The 7,292-nt window shown below is 36.2% G+C and overlaps 1 long non-coding RNA gene across 1 annotated transcript; it reads right to left on the bottom strand.

Moving 5' to 3' along the window:
* Positions 1-1,836: 1,836 nt before the first annotated feature.
* Positions 1,837-6,022, bottom strand: LOC131691115 (uncharacterized). The gene is made up of 3 exons (XR_009305708.1): positions 5,409-6,022; positions 3,278-5,356; positions 1,837-3,225 (listed from the first exon to the last, which is right to left on the bottom strand). It is a non-coding gene; the product is annotated as an uncharacterized LOC131691115 (long non-coding RNA).
* Positions 6,023-7,292: the final 1,270 nt, after the last annotated feature.

Here is a 7,292-nt window from a genome sequence, read left to right as displayed (position 1 = left end):
ATTTCACCTTTTTACATTCATCGCAGAATTCTTTAGAATCGGGATTTGCTGCGTGATCGTACGTATCACCCTGTAATTCAGGAACCAGAACTCGGATCCACACAAAATTCAACAGCAGCTGATGGACCTTTCATTTAAAATCAAGTTTGAAGCCCGCTACTGTGTCTTTTCTTTTACCATTAATCTATATTATGCAAAGGGAGCACACTTTTACTTCATCGATATTGATCAGAAATACTATTTCTGGGGGGGCAGCATGGTCGTGGATACCATATTAACGCCAGCTATATGTGAGGGCTTCCTCGATTACATTCCTTCATCGTTGATCAACTATGTCAGCACCCTGGTTTCATCGAGAAGTTAGAGCTGTGGCAACCCCAATCTGTCATCGTCGAAATGGTATAAAAGGGCGACAAAACGTCAATTTTCCCTCTTTTTGCTCAACAGTTCGGAAATTGTATGAAAGTGTCAAAAATGTTCAGAAGGGAAAAACAAGTGAATTTTAGTACCTTTAAGAAATAAAATTATAGTTAATTTGAAATAAACGGTGCGTTTAGTGACGGTCGCAAAATTTAATTTCGGAAAGAAATTCCGACGCTGGGATTCAACGCAGATTCCGTTGTCCCAGACTTACCAACTACGAAGAATGCGAACTCCAGAAATTCCTGGGTCTGGTGGTATCTGAAAGGCTGTGGCTGCTGATACTTACCTGCTTTCGTTGTGTTCATCATGCCGTTATACTAGTGTTTCAGACACGAGCAACTGAAATTCAACTGATTTCATTGTTAATTTAAGGGGGGAAGGGTTCCAGCGTAAAAAAATCTGTTTTTTTTGTCAAATTATTTTAGAAAGATGGGTGAAGCGAATTGATCGAAACTCGAAACCCCTAAAACTAGTTCATCGATACAAATATTTCAAAATGACGACTAAATTTGGTTGAAGTTTTGTTTCACCGATAACGTGCAATGTATGGAATTCAATTGTTGAAACACTCCGGAGGTTAGACGAAATAATGTTTACAGATTGTTTGTAATGGATTAATGAATTTGATTTCGGTTGAAAGGTATAATTTTTAATTCTATTCTATTTAACCAGCCAGCAATACAATATCAACTTTTGTAATTTCTATTATAGAGGTTTTAACCTCAAGGTCATTCGCCTCTTCGGGTTAGAAAAAACACTTAAGAAAAACTCTTAATACAAATCTCTAACCCTGTATGCGGGGTTGGGATTCAAACCCAGGTGAGCTTGTACGCAATCCCAACCCCGCATATGGGGATAGAGGCAATCGATTTACCAACTACGCTATGCCCGCTCCCTCCAATAACAACTTATTCCACATCTAGTTCGGTATCTCAAGAGATGAAAAATTATTATTGTATTATTACAAAATACGTTCATAATTCGAATTTTACGATATAATCAAATAAATCCGAAATAGAAAGGCTTTTACAATTTTCGATAATGCTTTCAATCTCCAGTAGTATATATGTATTGAAACAAAATGTCAATGAAAATCATTCTTTTTCTGAAATATTTATAATGAAATTGTTAAGCCCGTCGTGCAATCCAGCATTTTTCGTGTTTTTTTGCGGTTATTTATTTTATTTTCAAAGAAAATGACAAAATATGAAAAAAGGAAAAAAATCACGACTTTTTACTATGAATTGGCCGAAAAGGAAAATTCAAAATTTTCCAGCTCGGAAAACTGTGTGCTTTTCCGGTTGAAAAAGCACACAGTTTTTGCAATCATGTGTTTAAAATTTTTATTTTTCCACTACAACATAGCTAAACAATTCTTCTAGGACGAGATTTTCTCCAATTTTCCATATTTTCCGCTTTTCGTTGAAAAATTTCCATTTTACTAGAAGCAATTTTTCCACCCACGCAGACACAACTAAAGTAAAATTTGTATGTATAGATGCGCAAAAGTGGAGCGATATTTTCAACCTGCTGTTTCTACGATATTTCCTACAAAACTACCAAAGAAAAACCAATTTTAATCCACCTAGCGGTGCAATTGTGCCTTTCTCAATCATGAACACGAGAATGTGTGCGTTGTTTATATTCATTAAAAGCTTTTAAATGCATATATTACATTTTATTATTATACATCACATGACATCATTATTCGAGTTCTAAAATTTTGAAAAAGAAAAAAACAGCCACGGTAATATTGAACTGAAAAACCTGTTTTAATCCACCTAGAGGTGCAATTGTGCCTTTCTCATTTCTACAAACTATGATTTAATAGCTGGTTCGTACAATATAACATTATGGAAATGTCTTTCATTTTTATTACACTTGGTAGGTATATATAAGAGCACCTTTTTGCATTCATCGCGGTATCGGTTTGAATCGGAGTTTTCTATGTGATCGCACTCCACAACCCGTAACTCTGGAGCCGGAAGTAGGATGGAGATGGAATTTAATATCAGTTTCCGGGGACGCAACACCTTTCATTTGAGACTAAGTTGATCAAATTGGTCTAGCTATTTTCGAGAAACCAATATAATCGTTATTCTGAATTTGGATGCTTCCGGATCCGTCGATGGTGGCCAGTGTCGCCAAAGAGACATTGAATGACTGTTGGTGACCTAGATCTACAAATTCAACAGTTGTGTTTACATTTTGGAAAAAAATTCACCTTTTTACATTCATCGCAGAATTCTTTAGAATCGGGATTTGCTGCGTGATCGTACACCCTGTAATTCAGGAACCAGAACACGGATCCACACAAAATTCAAAAGCAGCTGATGGACCTTTCATTTAAAATCAAGTTTGCCAAATCGGTTCAGAAAATTCCGAGAACCCGATGTGGAAAAAGCACACAGTTTTTGCAATCATGTGCTTAAAATTTTTATTTTTCCACTACACATAGCTAAACAATTCTTCTAGGACGTGATTTTCTCCAATTTTCCATATTTTGTTAAGTAGATATAAGAGCACCTTTTTGCATTCATCACGGTATCGGTTTGAATCGGAGTTTTCTATGTGATCGCACTCCACAACCCGTAACTCTGGAGCCGGAAGAAGGATGGAGATGGAATTTAATATCAGTTTCCGGGGACGCAACACCTTTCATTTGAGACTAAGTTGATCAAATTGGTCTAGCTATTTTCGAGAAACCAATATAATCGTTATTCTGAATTTGGATGCTTCCGGATCCGTCGATGGTGGCCAGTGTGGCCAAAGAGACATTGAATGACTGTTGGTGACCTAGATCTACAAATTCAACAGTTGTGTTTACATTTTGGAAAAAATTTCACCTTTTTACATTCATCGCAGAATTCTTTAGAATCGGGATTTGCTGCGTGATCGTACGTATCACCCTGTAATTCAGGAACCAGAACTCGGATCCACACAAAATTCAACAGCAGCTGATGGACCTTTCATTTAAAATCAAGTTTGAAGCCCGCTACTGTGTCTTTTCTTTTACCATTAATCTATATTATGCAAAGGGAGCACACTTTTACTTCATCGATATTGATCAGAAATACTATTTCTGGAGGGGCAGCATGGTCGTGGATACCATATTAACGCCAGCTATATGTGAGGGCTTCCTCGATTACATTCCTTCATCGTTGATCAACTATGTCAGCACCCTGGTTTCATCGAGAAGTTAGAGCTGTGGCAACCCCAATCTGTCATCGTCGAAATGGTATAAAAGGGCGACAAAACGTCAATTTTCCCTCTTTTTGCTCAACAGTTCGGAAATTGTATGAAAGTGTCAAAAATGTTCAGAAGGGAAAAACAAGTGAATTTTAGTACCTTTAAGAAATAAAATTATAGTTAATTTGAAATAAACGGTGCGTTTAGTGACGGTCGCAAAATTTAATTTCGGAAAGAAATTCCGACGCTGGGATTCAACGCAGATTCCGTTGTCCCAGACTTACCAACTACGAAGAATTCGAACTCCAGAAATTCCTGGGTCTGGTGGTATCTGAAAGGATGTGGCTGCTGATACTTACCTGCTTTCGTTGTGTTCATCATGCCGTTATACTAGTGTTTCAGACACGAGCAACTGAAATTCAACTGATTTCATTGTTAATTTAAGGGGGGAAGGGTTCCAGCGTTAAAAAATCTGTTTTTTTTGTCAAATTATTTTAGAAAGATGGGTGAAGCGAATTGATCGAAACTCGAAACCCCTAAAACTAGTTCATCGATACAAATATTTCAAAATGACGACTAAATTTGGTTGAAGTTTTGTTTCACCGATAACGTGCAATGTATGGAATTCAATTGTTGAAACACTCCGGAGGTTAGACGAAATAATGTTTACAGATTGTTTGTAATGGATTAATGAATTTAATTTCGGTTGAAAGGTATAATTTTTAATTCTATTCTATTTAACCAGCCAGCAATACAATATCAACTTTTGTAATTTCTATTATAGAGGTTTTAACCTCAAGGTCATTCGCCTCTTCGGGTTAGAAAAATCACTTAAGAAAAACTCTTAATACAAATCTCTAACCCTGTATGCGGGGTTGGGATTCAAACCCAGGTGAGCTTGTACGCAATCCCAACCCCGCATATGGGGATAGAGGCAATCGATTTACCAACTACGCTATGCCCGCTCCCTCCAATAACAACTTATTCCACATCTAGTTCGGTATCTCAAGAGATGAAAAATTATTATTGTATTTCACATTACAAAATACGTTCATAATTCGAATTTTACGATATAATCAAATAAATCCGAAATAGAAAGGCTTTTACAATTTTCGATAATGCTTTCAACCTCCAGTAGTATATATGTATTGAAACAAAATGTCAATGAAAATCATTCTTTTTCTGAAATATTTATAATGAAATTGTTAAGCCCGTCGTGCAATCCGGCATTTTTCGTATTTTTTTGCGGTTATTTATTTTATTTTCAAAGAAAATGACAAAATATGAAAAAAGGAAAAAAATCACGACTTTTTACTATGAATTGGCCGAAAAGGAAAATTCAAAATTTTCCAGCTCGGAAAACTGTGTGCTTTTCCGGTTGAAAAAGCACACAGTTTTTGCAATCATGTGCTTAAAATTTTTATTTTTCCACTACAACATAGCTAAACAATTCTTCTAGGACGTGATTTTCTCCAATTTTCCATATTTTGTTAAGTATATATAAGAGCACCTTTTTGCATTCATCACGGTATCGTAACTCTGGAGCCGGAAGAAGGATGGAGATGGAATTTAATATCAGTTTCCAGGGACGCAACACCTTTCATTTGAGACTAAGTTGATCAAATTGGTCTAGCTATTTTCGAGAAACCAATATAATCGTTATTCTGAATTTGGATGCTTCCGGATCCGTCGATGGTGGCCAGTGTGGCCAAAGAGACATTGAATGACTGTTGGTGACCTAGATCTACAAATTCAACAGTTGTGTTTACATTTTGGAAAAAATTTCACCTTTTTACATTCATCGCAGAATTCTTTAGAATCGGGATTTGCTGCGTGGTCGTACGTATCACCCTGTAATTCAGGAACCAGAACTCGGATCCACACAAAATTCAACAGCAGCTGATGGACCTTTCATTGAAAATCAAGTTTGAAACCCGCTACTGTGTCTTTTCTTTTACCATTAATCTATATTATGCAAAGGGAGCACACTTTTACTTCATCGATATTGATCAGAAATACTATTTCTGGAGGGGCAGCATGGTCGTGGATACCATATTAACGCCAGCTATATGTGAGGGCTTCCTCGATTACATTCCTTCATCGTTGATCAACTATGTCAGCACCCTGGTTTCATCGAGAAGTTAGAGCTGTGGCAACCCCAATCTGTCATCGTCGAAATGGTATAAAAGGGCGACAAAACGTCAATTTTCCCTCTTTTTGCTCAACAGTTCGGAAATTATAGGGAAGTGTCAAAAATGTTCAGAAGGGAAAAACAAGTGAATTTTAGTACCTTTAAGAAATAAAATTATAGTTAATTTGAAATAAACGGTGCGTTTAGTGACGGTCGCAAAATTTAATTTCGGAAAGAAATTCCGACGCTGGGATTCAACGCAGATTCCGTTGTCCCAGACTTACCAACTACGAAGAATTTGAACTCCAGAAATTCCTGGGTCTGGTGGTATCTGAAAGGATGTGGCTGCTGATACTTACCTGCTTTCGTTGTGTTCATCATGCCGTTATACTAGTGTTTCAGACACGAGCAACTGAAATTCAACTGATTTCATTGTTAATTTAAGGGGGGAAGGGTTCCAGCGTAAAAAAATCTGTTTTTTTTGTCAAATTATTTTAGAAAGATGGGTGAAGCGAATTGATCGAAACTCGAAACCCCTAAAACTAGTTCATCGATACAAATATTTCAAAATGACGACTAAATTTGGTTGAAGTTTTGTTTCACCGATAACGTGCAATGTATGGAATTCAATTGTTGAAACACTCCGGAGGTTAGACGAAATAATGTTTACAGATTGTTTGTAATGGATTAATGAATTTGATTTCGGTTGAAAGGTATAATTTTTAATTCTATTCTATTTAACCAGCCAGCAATACAATATCAACTTTTGTAATTTCTATTATAGAGGTCTTAACCTCAAGGTCATTCGCCTCTTCGGGTTAGAAAAATCACTTAAGAAAAACTCTTAATACAAATCTCTAACCCTGTATGCGGGGTTGGGATTCAAACCCAGGTGAGCTTGTACGCAATCCCAACCCCGCATATGGGGATAGAGGCAATCGATTTACCTACGCTATGCCCGCTCCCTCCAATAACAACTTATTCCACATCTAGTTCGGTATCTCAAGAGATGAAAAATTATTATTGTATTTCACATTACAAAATACGTTCATAATTCGAATTTTACGATATAATCAAATAAATCCAAAATAGAAAGGCTTTTACAATTTTCGATAATGCTTTCAACCTCCAGTAGTATATATGTATTGAAACAAAATGTCAATGAAAATCATTCTTTTTCTGAAATATTTATAATGAAATTGTTAAGCCCGTCGTGCAATCCAGCATTTTTCGTGTTTTTTTGCGGTTATTTATTTTATTTTCAAAGAAAATGACAAAATATGAAAAAAGGAAAAAAATCACGACTTTTTACTATGAATTGGCCGAAAAGGAAAATTCAAAATTTTCCAGCTCGGAAAACTGTGTGCTTTTCCGGTTGAAAAAGCACACAGTTTTTGCAATCATGTGTTTAAAATTTTTATTTTTCCACTACAACATAGCTAAACAATTCTTCTAGGACGTGATTTTCTCCAATTTTCCATATTTTCCGCTTTTCGTTGAAAAATTTCCATTTTACTAGAAGCAATTTTTCCACCCACGCAGACACAAC

Source organism: Topomyia yanbarensis, chromosome 3, assembly GCF_030247195.1.
Source record: "Topomyia yanbarensis strain Yona2022 chromosome 3, ASM3024719v1, whole genome shotgun sequence".
Classification (NCBI taxonomy): domain Eukaryota; kingdom Metazoa; phylum Arthropoda; class Insecta; order Diptera; family Culicidae; genus Topomyia; species Topomyia yanbarensis.
This window is presented reverse-complemented; position numbering and strand designations above follow the sequence as displayed.